General features: G+C 36.5%; 1 protein-coding gene and 1 pseudogene across 2 annotated transcripts in view; both read left to right on the top strand.

The window, feature by feature from the left end:
• Positions 1–15,721, top strand: part of ADGRL2 (adhesion G protein-coupled receptor L2) — a 416,407-nt gene that overhangs the window by 162,192 nt on the left and 238,494 nt on the right. The window lies entirely within an intron of this gene.
• LOC116563780 lies at positions 7,895–8,583 on the top strand (annotated as a pseudogene).

The following is a 15,721-nucleotide window of genomic DNA, read 5'->3' as shown; positions in this document are numbered from 1 at the left end:
TTCTAATTCTCATGACTGGAAGAAGGGCAGATTCTCTGAGAGAGACTTCATCCTTTTATAATGGTTTCTAGTGTTATACTGAGCAATGATTGAAGAAGATCTCCAGTCTCAATCTGATTGCTGCTGTGTAGGGACAGCTCAATAACCAGGAAGGTCATTGAAGCAGCAGAGGGAAAAATGAAACCTTTCCACAAATTTCTCAAGATTGCCCCACCAGTTTAGGAACCTAAAACTAAGACTGGGACATAGTGGCAGTCAACACTACTGTCATGACATCATAGTGTTTATTGTTAGAACCTTACAGAAAAAGCAGACAGGCTGGGCACAGAGGGGTTGACATGGCAGTTCAGATGAGGTGAAGAAGAGACCCCTCTACCTGCAGTGGGGTATCCTTTTTTCTGTTACACTTTGGGTAGTTTGGCCTCTCCCCATTCCACACAGCCTGACTGTGGTGTGATCTTCCTACTCCTGTTTTCCGGCTGCAGTCTGGCATTCCAACACCTGTGTTGTTGACCTCATTTTCTTAATGCTTTCTTGGCCTCACCTCAGCCTCTGAACTCTGTGCTCTTTAGCTGAGGCCCTTGGCCTGGTGTCCTAAGTGTTCATTTCTTTGGATTCCACCTTCACAACAATTAACCTGGTTGTAAGGTTCCAGCCAGCAGAACTGGGGCTACTTCTGTTGTCATTCATCCCACTAGGTGCTTCTCTATGCCTGCTACCCCAGGGACCAGTGGCCTAGTGCCCTCCTGATAATACTGGGTGCTTTTGCTTTTAGAAGAGCTTCACAAAAAGCTTTTGTGCTGGTAATTGTAGACAAGGCCATCTATTCAGTATGAACCAAACAGCAAAGCAAGCCTGGCAGGCAGAAAACAAAACCAAACCAAACCACAACTTTAGTTAACAAGAGTTGAATTAATTAAGTCAGTTATCCTAGGACAACTTTAGTTGCTAAGAATGCAGTCTCTGAAGCCAAATTGCAGGGTTCCAGCCCTGGCTCCCTCACTTGCTATGTGACCTTATGCAAATTATTTAACTGACTGATGCCTCAGTTTTATCATCTGTGAAAAGAGAATAGATACATTGGAAAGCTGGAAATGAGATTATACAGGTATATATCTACAACAGTACCTGCATATAGTAAGTGTTCAATTAATTATTAGTGGTTTGACAGAATCCATCAACCCATTTCCTCTACCTTAGACAAAACACCGTCACCTTACTCTAGAAAATGCCTTGGCCTGGAGCAGGGAGGAGGAGCCAAGGTGAGAGCTCATTAATTGTTTATATTAGGACATTATGTACTCTTTTTTCTACCTCAGCCTTATCCTATGGTAGGCAAAGAAAACTAGCCTAACCTGGTAACAAAGACTTAAATATTAAATAATAAATAAAGCAGGTAAACTGAGCAAGAGATACCTGCCTCAGCAGAGGCCTTAGGAAAATCAAAGCTAGACTCAGTCTACCCAGCAGGCTAAGCAAATCTCCACAATGCTACAGTGTTTCTAAACAGGGGCATTCTTCGCTTTATTGGTAAGATGACACCCTTTCTTTATCCAGGCTGTTCCAGGCATTAGGGGTGCTTTAGCATGTCTAGGTCCTTCCTACTAAATGCCAATAGCATTCCTCAGTTACTCTGATAATTACCAGATGTCTGACACAACACATACACGCACAAACACATAAATATGCAAATGTAAAGACATTTCTGAAGCCTCTTTAGAGAAGTGATACCAACCCAGATTGAGAACCGCCACTGTGGCAATATAATCACATGGATTGTTCAGGAAATAGGTCTTCTGGAAGGAAATACATACTATGATGTCAAAGGAAGATGAGGGTTGGCTAAACTCACTTGTTAGCCCACATCTGGGAAAGTAATATCTACTCTTACAAATCAATACTGGGGTGAAGTCACTTCTAAGAAAAGATGGTAGCTTGTGCATGCGTTTTTGTTCCAAATTATTTTATAAAATGCTGATTATTCTGTTTTCATTCCTCAAACAAGGGTTTATTAAATGCCTGTTGAGTACATACAACTACTATATTTGTATCCACTTCAAAAGGTTTATTTGAACCAGAACAGAGCACAATGAGTTTCTGGCATCCTTGAATATAATTTCTAGTTTATTTAGTAGCCATGTCTGAAATGACAACTTAATTTTGAGTTCCAAGTAGTGACCATTAACACATATAGCTTAAAACCATTATTTTGCTTTTTGTTATTTTTGTGAAGCTGAGTTTAACTTGGTAACATTTCTGTGAGAGCTTCAATGCTTTTTGGCCTGAACAATTGCACTAAATAATCCCAACAAGGTTGAGGCAAGCACGTGGTTATTCAGACACAGAAATAAAATCCAGACATGCACAGGGACATGCCTCAAAATTTTGAGCTCCCATAGTGCTTACTGTTTGTGCTACATAGACTTGCCACTCAGAGCTCCAGCCAACATTTAGTATACAAAACTTAAAACATTTGGGGGGCTTTCTCCTCTACATTATCTCCACAAATAGGATATCTAGGGCCTTTGCTGCTGTGAATGGAAATAGGAAGCCTTTGAGAGAACAAATGCATGCAATATAGCAAAAGAGATGAAAGACGTTCAGACCTCAAAGAAGGTAATAGAGAAGGAGGATCAGAAACTGCAAGTTGAGTGTGGAAAAGCAGAGTGATGGATTACAGAACAGAATGGGGAAAGACGTGGTTAAAGAATTCTATTACCACACAAAGAAAGGAAATTATTTTTTCTCATAGAAAAAAGAAATATTATAAACCAGAGTGTCATGTTTTCAGTATACTAAATGGTCTTATGTCCTTTTTGTGTATTACAGGCCAGAGGCTAATCACAGGTGAAGATGAGACAAGAGAGCTCAAAAAAAAAAAAAAAAAAAAGACAGGTTATAGAATAAAAGTAAAGAAAATCAGAGTACAATGAAGTTGAAGGGTGAGGCCAAAATAGATATAGGAAATACTTAAAAAAAAGAAAAAGAAAGAAAGAAAGAAAGAAAAAGAAAAGAAAAAAGACACAAAACCATGATAAAGAAAGGTATAACAAAAAGAAAAGAATTTTAAAAATAATTTTATGCTTTCCTATGAATTTAGAGTTATCTTACTTTTAGAAAACAAACCTCCTGGGCAGTACCTTTTACATTTTAGTGCTAACCACTGAGATACTAAAACTTAGTTCAGGCAGATCTAGTCTTTGCATTTCAACATTCATGTCTTGAGATCAACTTTAACATAGTAATGATCATACTAGAACATCATAATTGGATACATTCAATTAAATTTCATAGAGTATTACCTTTACTTCTTATAAGGCTTGGGATCTCTTGTGCTTAAAATTTAAAGATACATGTGAATTTTACACAGACCTATCTACTTTTCCTCTAAAAGCCAATACAGTAATAGCCCCTGACAGAATTCCCTCTGGAAGATATATTTTTCTTAGTAAGAGAAATCAACCAAAGACAACTTTTAAATATTTCTAACCAAGAGGACTGCAATATTCCATCAAGTTAATGTTATCAATGTGATGATTATTTGAATATCTTTGATGTCAGAGTCATGCCTCGGAATTTCAAAATTCACTTGACTTTGAAATCAAGGTATACATGCTTTTTTCCTACTGTAATATAATATATATATATATTAAAATTTTATCAAAAAATTGAACACACAAAAGGAAACTGCAAACTTTGCCAAGGATTTTGATAAAAATTTAATTTGTTTTCAAAGATCTTATTATCTATGAAATATATAAAACATAAGCTAACTGTGAATGTGGTGTATATTTTACTATTTGTATGACAAAAGACTGAAGTTTTCCTGCCCTGGGTTTGCATTAACATGTGCATTTTTAAACGCAGTAGTATGCATTATAATGGGGAAAATATTGGTCCAGGATTTGGAAATCCTGTTTTAGCTTCAATCCTGCCTTTGTCTACTAGCTATATGATTTGTTTAAAATTTTTCTCCTTTAAACTGGGAATAGTATATTTTCTACCTAGTTGGTTCGGCATAAAAAGATGTTTTAAACCAAATCTATAAAAGCATATGAAACATTATTTATTTAAATGTACTTTCCTTAGTAATTATAAACAACTTCAATTATTAAAGGTTATCTAATACATGACTATATCTCTTTTCTTTATATTGTACTGGTCTACCATTAGTGGAAAAACCAGAAAAGGAAAAAGAGAGAAGAAAACATTTCAATTTTCAAATCCATCCCTTTACTATCATACTTTAGACTACTCTAGTTAAAGATTTTAAGAGTGATGGCATTGAATTCAACATTTAAAATCAAGCCTCCAAGAGATAAAAATAACTTCTTTCGGCATCATGTGAAGAGTTAAGAATGCAAGGAAAGAACTGAAACAAAAATTTATTCCATAAGTGAACACTCCAGAAAAGAGACGTTTTGCCTGTTTATTGTTATTATCATTCCAGCCCCTAGTGTACTAAGAGATTAGGAAAGTTTAAGATATGAATGAATGCATAACTGAATGAATGTCTCTATATCTGCAAGAAAAAATAATTTCTATTATTTTTACACTTAATTATTAATATTTGCCACAGAGTCACTCTTACTACAAATTTTTCTGTCTCCAAGTCATTGCTTTTCCCAGAATTTTTAAATTGTGAGTTTTTGCTGTTTTATCACATATAGAATAGTCATCAATTAAATTGTTTGGCAAATTCAGTACTAACATTTATCTCTTCTACTCAATCTAGAGGTGAGATTTGCAGAAGCATCTTAAGGACAAGAGGGACAGGGCTCAGATAATTTTCTTTAAGGCACTGTTCTTGCAAAAGAGTGATGTAAGAGGTAAGGAAGTTAAGAGACAAAACTGAACAAATGAGTTTAGGGAGAAAGCTAGCCTTTTACAGAGTAAAAGGAAACAGAAAGTTTGAAGTACTTTCTTCCAGCCTAATGAAGGGTTTTGAAATTGAGGGTCCTTAGAGGAAATCTGGCATTAAAACAAGTTAAAGAAGTAAAGAATGTAGGGAATGAATGGAGAGGGCTTGTTTGTCTAGAGCTGATGCCTTAATGGAAAACGGCAGGTCAGCAGCAATGGCTGCAGCTGATAAATTGGCATGTATAAGAAAGGGGATTGGGGATAGGGAAGCCCAGTGCTAGTGCTAATGACAGGAGATATTTTGTTTTTTTAATGCTTATTAATCCAAAGAAGTTACTTAAAATTACCGTTCACATTTTTTTCTTCCATTTCTCATAATTGATTAAAGAGAGGAAGGAGAGAAAAGGGAAGGGGATAATTTATAGGATGTACCTTAGGAACCATTATTAGAAGAATGAAAAAGACGACTACTGGCAAATCTAAGTGCATTAGAAATGAAGTAATTAAAAGGCTCTATAAGAAAATGAGCAAATTAAAGCTAGCAGTCGTCTATTAACCTACTGTGACTTATAACTCACATTTTACTTTTTTCTCCCAGTGCAAAGTTCCCCTATTACTGTGTATGATGTTCACATGCAATCTTCTGTTGTTGTAACCACATATATGTGGTGGTAAGTGGACCTTAATTTGTTTTTCTATGTGTCTCTGGTTCACCAGATTTAATTGTAAGGCACAGTTTCTCTGTGCTTTGAAAAGTACCCAGCATTGCTACCCTGTGTTAGCATTTAATATCTATTTTTGTAATATAGCAGTTATCAGTTATCATAAGTGATAAAGATAAGCAATAAAATGCACGCCAACATTGAAGGAAAGAAAAGGACAAGGATGGATGTAGCTGGTGATGAAATGTATTTATTGTGGGAAAACTAAGATGGAATATAAATTGTGGGAAATGGGAAGTTGAAGATATACCTAGGAAATAAAGTAGAAGAGTAAGATACTTGCAAGGAATGTGATAAATCAATTTTTTTTTTTTTTTTTTTAGACAGAGTTTTGTTCTTGCTGCCCAGGCTGGAGGGCAGTGGTGTGATGTCAGTTCACCGCAACCTCTGCCTCCTGGGTTCAAGCAATTCTCTTGCCTCAGCCTCCCAAGTAGCTGGAAAGGCATGTGCCACCATGCCCAGCTAATTCTGTATGTTTAGTAGAGACAGGGTTCTTCATGTTGGCCAGGCTGGTCTTGAACTCCTGACCTCAGGTGATCCGCCTGCGTCGGCCTCCCAAAGTAACGACTGGCATGAGCCAGTGAATCAATTTTTAAGGAAATGAACCTAAATTCCTGACAGATGTTTAGGTATTCTATGAGCAGACACAAACACTTGTGTTTCTAAATCTTAAATTAAGATATGCTCACATTTCATGAGAAATCAATAGCCATGAAAATATTGAGCACGTTTGGCAATATTCTAAATACTACTTACATTACCCCATTTAAAGTACTTGTAAACTGTATGGAGTAAGAACTAATATAATCCTCATTTTACAAATGAAACACCGATGAATAGAGATATAAAACAACTTGCTCAAAGTCACACAGGTAGTTGTGTGGCAGAAGTCTCAAACACAGCTTGTGTCTGATTTGAACACAGGTCGGCTCCTCATTCAGGCACTGGTAACCACTATGCCCTCTGTGTCCTAGAGAACTATAAGGATAAAATGTTACTATTGCAAGTGGAATTTTTCTAAAGGAACTAGCAATAGGATTTAAGTACTTCTTTGGAAGGGCAGCACGTGCTGAGAAGCTAAGAAAGATCTTAGTGTTGTCTGCTCCAGGGCTGAAGATGGTCTCTCCTGGACTTATTGCCATGCACCAAATGCTGCTCAAAGTTAGTGTATCAAAGTGCCTCTTATTACAAGGGAAGGGTTGACACACTGGTGAAAATAGAGTGGAAGAGCAAAACAGAACAACTGGATATCTGTATTTAGGTTCTTCCTTTTGCTGTGTATATTTTCTAAACTGCCTCTAGTTCCAGCTCCAATAAACTCATATGAAATTACATTTGAAGAACATGTTTTGTGTACTACTGGAGAGATGACAATGTTTCTTTTTTTTTTTTAAATATTATTCCCAATAGCCCTTGCAACTCATTTGTTCCAAGCACAGCAGGAAATAATTTGAGAACAAACGAAAGTACTCCAGTGACTCATCATTGAGTACTGAATTGACAACGGAAAGGCAAGGGATGGGGGATTACAAGTTGCCCTGTCATTTCAGAGGGAATCATCTCAGAAGATGACAAATATGAGAGCCTTCTGTCTTCATAACTAGTGGCATCCTTCCCTGGCAATCCTTGTCCATTGAACAATAAAAGACCCAATGTGGAGCTAGGAAGAAAAGACTTAATAATAACAAAAATAGTTTAACTTTTACATAGCGCAATGAAATTTACGAAATGCATCTACAGATATTATCTCTCTTGATCTCTCTCTCTCTGAGAAGCACACAGCTGTGCATCCTTGGAAAAGTCATTTATGCTTTCTTGAGCAACAGTTTTCTCAACTGTACGATAGGAAAAACAATGATTCTTCTTAGGCAAGTTACTCAGTTTCCTCAATTGTAAAATGGGAGACATAGTAGTATTAGGCTGAAACAGAATTTTGCTGATAGTCAACAGTTTTTCACCTACAGAAATGGCAATTTCATATGGTTCAATCTAAAACCTATCCTATAGAGTTATGAGGATTAAATGGATCAATATACAAAAATAGAGCCTAGCTGTTGGTACACTATCAGTGTTATTCATGTAAATACTATCTCATTTCATGCTCACAATAACACTATGACAGATAATAGGGTTCTACCTTTGAATATAAATTTATGTGAAAAGGATAAATATTATTTATGGATTTATAAGGGGGAAATGTAGCTTTACAACAAATACCCTGCAATATAATGTTTTGTTCTGTGGTTTCTAGGCTGCTCAGTGAATATTTTATTAGCTAGCTTGTAAATTCTTTGGGCTGCTTCTCCCTCCCATCCAAATTTGCCATCCAGTGGGTAGTTAGCTACTTTTGTAGGTGAAGTCTCTGTAAATACTCTTGTGACTTTGTTTATCTTATAAAATGACTTCAGGCCAAAAGAACGAGTACTGCTAGGCTTGCCAATTCTGAGAGTGGTTTAAAAGCTCGTCAGTGCCAGAGCGGAGTACGAGTCTGAGGCAGCATGGCAGGACAGGCGTTTAGAAAGTTTCTCCCACTCTTTGACCGAGTATTGGTTGAAAGGAGTGCTGCTGAAACTGTAACCAAAGGAGGCATTATGCGTCCAGAAAAATCTCAAGGAAAAGTATTGCAAGCAACAGTAGTCGCTGTTGGATCGGGTTCCAAAGGGAAGGGTGGAGAGATTCAACCAGTTAGCGTGAAAGTTGGAGATAAAGTTCTTCTCCCAGAACATGGAGGCACCAAAGTCGTTCTAGATGACAAGAATTATTTCCTATTTAAAGATGGTGACATTCTTGGAAAATACGTAGACTGAAATAAGTCACTATTGAAATGACGTCAACGTGAAGCTGCCCATTCCACTGAAGTTCTGAAATCTTTCAGCATGTAAATAATTTCCATCTCTCTTTTATAATAAATGAATGATAACTTATGACATTTAGTGTCTCCAAAATTATTTCCTTGTACTGATATAAACATTTCCGAATAAAAATATATAAATGAAAAAAATAAAAATAAAAATAAAAGCATGTCAATATGTCAGAAGAAAAATTTTAATGGCTTAAGATACTGCTTGATCAAAAAGAAATAAAAAGTAACTTGTCATGCATGGGGATAAATAAGAGGAATCTTCAGAGATATTTGTTTGTATATTCTTATTATTTTGTGGAAAGGTTTTATTTTGATTTTTATCTCTAAAATAATTTGTAAGTTCCTTGTTAGACATTGTGCCTTTGAAAATATGTGTGCATTATATATTAAATTGGTAGATGTTAAAAGAATGATGTATTAAACTTGAAGATATAGGATGCCAAATATTATGGAGGCAATTTTTGTAAAGTAAAAATGTATATATTTTTTAATTTTTTGAGACAGTGTCTTGGTCTGTCATCCAGACCAGAGTGTAGTGGTGTGGTCATAACTCACTGCAGCCTCAACCTCCCCAGGCTTAAGCAATCCTCCCATCTCAGCCTCCTGAGTAGTTGGGACCAAAGATACCCATCACCACACCTAATTTTTCTATTTTTTTTGTAGGGTTAGGGTTTTACCATGTTGCCCAGGCTGGGCTTGAAATCCTGGGCTCAGGGGATCCATCCACCTTGGCCTCCCAAAGTACTGAGATTACTGGGTGTGAGCCGCTATGCCCAGATGAAACAAATATATTTAAAGCTATTTAATCTATATTTTTAAAAAAGTATTTGAGAATGAACTAGAAAAGTGATACGTGAAGAATATATATTATTTTATCCTGTGAATAAATGTTACATAAAATCAAAGTATTATAATTACTAAATCAATATTATGGAATTCATTTTAAAATAATTTAAATAATACAACAGTTATTTTGGCTACTCTTCTCCCTGAAAATTAGAATACTATTTCAAATTACACACACACACACACACACACATAATTTTTTTTTTTTTTTATATGGAGTCTCACTCTATCACTCAGGCTGGAGTGCAATGGTGTGATGATCTCGGCTCACTGCAACCTCTGCCTCCTGTGTTCAAGCGACATTCTTGTCTCAGCCTCCCGCGTAGCTGGGATTACAGGCACATGCCGCCATGCTCAGCTAATTTTTTGTATTTTTAGTAGAGTCAGGGTTTCACCGTGCTCCCCAGCCTGGTCTCGAACTCCTGACCTTAGGTGATCCACCTGCCTCGGCCTCCCAAAGTGCTAGGATTAGAGGCGTAAGCCACCACATCCATCCTCAAATTATATTTTAAACATTATCTATTTGAAAATGTTAATATAGGATGTACTAGAAGTTTTTCCACGAAAAAGCCATTTTGGAACCTATGCAAAATCTAAATTGTTAAGACATAGTTGCCTTTTTGGGATACTTTCTAAGGAATAAAGAACAAAACAGAAACATAATGTACCTGTTTCACCCTTCTCAAATTTAATCATTTTAAAAGATTAGTATAGTTTTTGAAGGAATTGAAGAAACAGGATATTAATTTTAGTGAAAAAATTTTGGGTCGGGCGCAGTGGCTCACACCTGTAATCTTAGCACTTTGGGAGGCCGAGGCAGGTGGATCATGAAGTCAGGAGTTCGAGACCAGCCTGGCCAATATGGTGAAACTCTGTCTCAACTAAAAATACAAAAATTAGCTGGGCACAGTAGCACTCGCCTGTAGTCCCAGCTACTTGGGAGGCTGAGGCAGAAGAATTGCTTGAACCTGGGAGGCGGAGGCTGCAGCAAAAGGAGATCCTGCTGCTGCACTCCAGCCTGGGTGACAGAGCGAGACTCTGTCTCAAAAAACTAAAAAAAAGAAAAGAAATTAATAATTGAGTATTCAACATAGTCTTTTATTGACTGAAACATAATTTTTCCTTTCATGTGTGTGTGTGTCTGTGTGTGTGTAAGAGACAGAGAGAAGGAGACAAAATGAGACAAAGTATGTGTATAAACACGTAAGACTGGTAGATTTCATTTTATTAGATTTTTTTCATTTATTTTAATTCTGGGAATCTTATTTCTAAATGCTGACTTTAGACAAAGGCTGACATTATCCTCATTTTACCAAAAAGAAGAGTAGGTGTAAGAAAGTAGTAGTGGTTTGCCCAAAGTTACATAACATGAACTAGGAAGACTTTAAGCCAGGTTTCAAAATTCCTTGTTCAGTGCTCTTTCTTTTACAAATGGATGCTACTAACTTCTGCTTACAAATCTATCCTAGAATATCACTTCTTTCACAGTCTTACTTTTCTATTGTTTTAATTAATAGTATCAATTATTTATATTATAATGGTATCATTGGAACAGGTAGACATCTATTAAGCTAAGGACTAAAATGCCTAATTTTTGCTTGAAAACAATAGAAGAGGCCGGGTGTGGTGGCTCATGCCTGTAATCCCAGGACTTTGTGAGGCCAAGGCAGGCAGATCATAAGGTCAAAAGATCAAGACCATCCTGGCCAACATGGTGAAACCCCATCTCTACTAAAAATACAAAAATTAGCTGGGTGTGGTAGTGCATGCCTGTAGTCCCAGCTACTCAGGAGGCTGAGGCCGGAACATTGCTTGAACCCAGGGGGTAGAGGTTGCAGTGAGCCAAGATTGTGCCACTGCAGTCTAGCCTGGTGACAGAACAAGACTCCATCTAAAAAAAAAAAAAGAAAGAAAAAGAAGAAGAAGAAAAGAAAGAAGAAAAAAAAGAAAATAATAGAAGAGTAGGCCATATCTGCAATTTAAATTATTAATGAGTCACTATTTGAGCGAGTTAGTGAAACATAAACAAATTTATCTGAAAAGTGGCTAATGAATTATAGTTTTTTTTTGTCTATCTCAGTCTCTTCATTTTCCATTCATTTGCTTTATTTATTTATTTATTTATTTATTTTTGAGATGGAGTCTTGCTCTGTCACCCAGGCTGGGGTACAGTGGTATGAGCTCAGCTCACTGCAACCTCCGCCTCCTGGGTTCAAGTGATCCTCCTGCCTCAGCCTCCCAAGTAACTGGGATTACAGGCATGTGCCACCATACTTGGCTAATTTTTGTATTTTTAGTAGAGATGGGGTTCACTCTTTTTTTCCCTTCTACCTTCCCCAATTTGCCATTTTGATTGCTATCTTTCCAGTCCTTACAAAATAATTTAGACAGCTAGGAGTTTGCTACATATTTGACCCAAACATATGAAATAAAAACAGCAAACAAATATGAGAATAATATATTTCTCATCCTAAGGCACTCTTCCCGGATAAACGATAAACTGATGACATAAAAAACTGAAACTCACCATTGAAGACAGTGCACCTACCATTACTTCTACTGGCTCATACTCTGTTCTCTTACTTTTCTTCATTTTCCTTCCTAGTATCATTAATAACCTGGCATACCACATATTGCCTGTTGATTGTCTTTTTTCGTTACTAGATGGTAAGCTCCATCAGAACAGGAACTTTGAGAGATCTTTATTTTCTTGAGCAGTGCCTGGAATATATTGATGTATTATAAATACTTATTAAATGAATAAACAAACTAGAAATTAGATGCTTTGGGAATATAATTTTATGGTTAATTGAATAAAACTACCTTTGTTGGAAAGATTTCTTAAATGTTTGTAGTTAGCACACCAATAGTTCAATAGTGAGTTTCATAGTCTTTTTTTAGGTTCATAATGTTGAATGTCATGTCTCATTATGTAAGGTAATATATAAGTATGGGAATTAAAGTAAAATTCATACTGACTTCATGCCTGACCCTGTTTTGAATACATTTTCAGTCTGAATCTAGTTGCTTATAAGTAGCCAATTTCCCTGAAAAAATAAGCCAGTAAGTAAAATATATTGATTAATTGAGAACTGCAGTTAATTTAGCTTTTACTAAAATTTATTATACTGTCACGGAGTAGGCACTCAATAAATATTTGTCAAATACATGAAGTCTAGTTAGTTAGAATTATTTTGGTTTTAGTTTCTCAAATAAAAAGAAAAATTTTCAATTAAATATGTGATATGCAATAGCATTAGAATCTACATAGCAGACAAGCACTTGCAAAAGTATCTCAGTTTCTTCTCATTCTCTTCTTTTTCTATCCTTCCATTCACCTAAACCTATGAAGTTGGGACCGGTAAGGTGGAAATCTCTAGGTGATGTGGGAGAGGAAAGCCTCAGTAGCCTAAATAGTGTCAGAGCTCAAATAGGGTGAGCAGGACATCTGAATGGGAAGGGTCAGATATTTAACAGCAATAGGATACTGGTTACACATAGGATGGTTGATCAAAAGGTCAACATATTAAAAATAACAGGAGACAGATTTTTCATTGTCAGAGAAAGTTGTTACAAATATCAAGAAAGAGAAACTACACTGGACCCTGTGGTACTGGTTTAGAAATGAAGAAAGCAGTGTTTCATAGATATAGATACATATGGAAATAAATATCAATGTAACATGTGGATGGATAGATGGATTTTAATACACATATATCTCCTTTGTTCTGGATCCTGAGAATGATGACAGCCCCAAAACAATGGTTTCTCAATAATGTTCTCATCTAAAAGAAATTAAGACTCCTTAGACAAATATCTGATTCCAGGGCTGGGCATGAAAAATACAAAATGAGCCTGGAATATATTACTGTGCTGAAATATGGAAGTATTAAAACAATGCCAGGCACATGTCGAAGAGAGAGGTCAGACTAAAGAGGCTCACACTGACTGTCCCTGAGACAATTTGACAATCAAAGTGAATAATAATAATAACAGGAGATTATAACCTATTGGGTAAAGGAATATCCATGAGTCCATTTTGACATAAATAAAGTTAATATACTTCCCTGCAATATACTTATAAAAAGGGGGAAAAGAGTGATTACACAGTGATCATCTTAATCATAAGTTCAATATTCACATCATGAGTAATGTGCCACATGATAGGTTGCTATGAAATGAACATAGCATCACTTTTGTGATTTTTCCACCAAAAAGAGGAAACCTGAATCTAATAATGAGAAAACAGAAGAGAAACCTAAAACAAGGAGCATCTTACAAAACAACTAACTCGAAATCTTCAAAACTGTCACATTCATGAAAGTCATGGAAAAATTAAGGAAATGTTTTAGCTCAAAAGACTGAAAATGCATAATAATTAAATTCAATGCTTGATTCTGGAATGGATCCTTTTGCTGTAAAAGACATTAAGCTCAGCGGCAAAGTTTGAATGGGATCTGAGGATTATAATGACACATCAGTAGTATTAACTTTCGGATTTTGTTGGTTGTATTTCAGTTATAAAGAAAAATATCATTGTAGAAAAAATATGTTAAAGTATTTGGGAATAATAGGTATCATGTTGGCAAATTACTCTCAAATAATTCTGAAAAAATGTTATTAGCCATTGCAACAGTTTTGTGATTTAAGATTGTTTCAAAATAAGAAAAAAAAAATTTATTCAAATTAAATACCTTCCATGAATTGGTGACATAATCCTGGAATAGTTTTCAGGTTAGTTTAGAGAAGTGTCTTTTTTTTTTTTTTTTTTTTTTTTTTTTGAGATGGAATTTCACTCTTGTCGCCCAGGCTAAAGTGCAATGGCACGATCTCGGCTCACCACAACCTCTACCTCCTGGGTTCAAGCGATTCTTCTGCCTCAGCCTCCTGAGTAGCTGGGATTACAAGCATGCACTGCGATGCCTCAAAAATTTTGTATTTTTAGTAAAGGCGGAGTTTCTCCATGTTGGTCAGGCTGATCTCCAACTCCCGACCTCAGGTGACCCGCCCACCTTGGCCTCCCAAAGTGCTGGGATTATAGGCGTAAGCCACTGCGCCCAGACAAGTCTTTTACATTTTATAATTTTTCTTTTTTTTTGAGATGGAGTCTTGCTATATTGCCAGGCAGGAGTGCAGTGGCACTATAAGGTTTTATAATACAGTTTCCTACGGTCTGAATGTTTATGTTCCCCCCCCAAATTCATATGTTAAAATCTTCACCTTAAAAGTGATGATTAATAGCTGAGACCTTTGGGAGGTGATTAGGTCATAAGGGTGGAGCCTTAATGAATGGGCTTTGTGGTCTTATAAAGAGAGAGATCCCTCGCCCCTTCCACCATGTGACTTTAAAGTGAGAAGGAAGCTATCTCTATGAGGAAGTCCAAGAGGAAGGGCCTCCCCAGACACTGAATGTGCAGGCACTTGATCTTGGACTTCCCTGCCTCCAGAACTGTGAAAAATACATTTCTCTTGTTTATAAGCCACCCATTTGATGATATTTTGTTATAGCAGCCCAAATAGATTAAGACACAATCTGAGGTATAGAAAGCAGAGGGCTTTCCCAAACATCTCCACTCTAAGATTACAGCATTATAACAATGAAAGAAAAAAGGCAGTATACTTTATGACAGTTCCAATGAAAACAATTATGATCTCTTAGACATTTGGTACTGATAATTTAGTAATGGTTTTCTGTTTCTTTCCTTCTTTTTTTGAGACAGAGTCTCATTCTGTTGCCCAGTTTGGAGTGCAGTAGCATGATCACAGCTCACTGCAGCCTCCTTGACTTCCTTGGGCTCACGTGGATCTTCCCACCTTAGCCTCCTGAGTAGCTGGGACTGCAGGTGCATGCCGCCAGATCTGGCTAATTTTTGTATCTTTTGTAGACACAGGGTTTTGTCACGTTGCTGGGATACAGTCATGAGCCACTGTGTCTAGCTGGTTTTCCATTTTTTTTTGTCTTAAAGGCCTTTTAAAGTACTTCCTTTAGTATTAAGAAGCCAAATAGCTACAGTAGGTATTAAGCAACAAATGTTATTTAAGCAAAAAATGATACTTCCCTAGAGAAAGAAAATTTAGTAGAAATAATATATGGACAGGTAACATTTTTATATTACTTACATTGCTATAATACAACTATTTTAAAAGAGTACAGCAAATAATAGATTACATCATTTCCTGGCTGTGTAAACATGTAGTGAATTCCAACAAGAGCAGGCTATGCAGACTATGCTTGAAAATGTGCTAGAATGGTACTGAAAACATCACTGTATCAATTCATGTCATCAATGTCTAGGTGTGTGTATTAGTCCAATTTCACACTGCCGATAAAGACATACCCGAGAGTGGGCAATTTACAGAGGAATGAGGTTTAACCGGATTCACAGTTCCACAAGGCTGGGGAGGCCTCACAACCATGGCAGGAGGCACG

This window comes from Sapajus apella, unplaced genomic scaffold (genome assembly GCF_009761245.1).
Source record: "Sapajus apella isolate SASKATOON/1434 unplaced genomic scaffold, GSC_monkey_1.0 scaffold36, whole genome shotgun sequence".
Lineage (NCBI taxonomy): Eukaryota > Metazoa > Chordata > Mammalia > Primates > Cebidae > Sapajus > Sapajus apella.
Note: the sequence above shows the minus strand (reverse complement) of the source record. Positions and strands in the feature narration are given on the sequence as shown.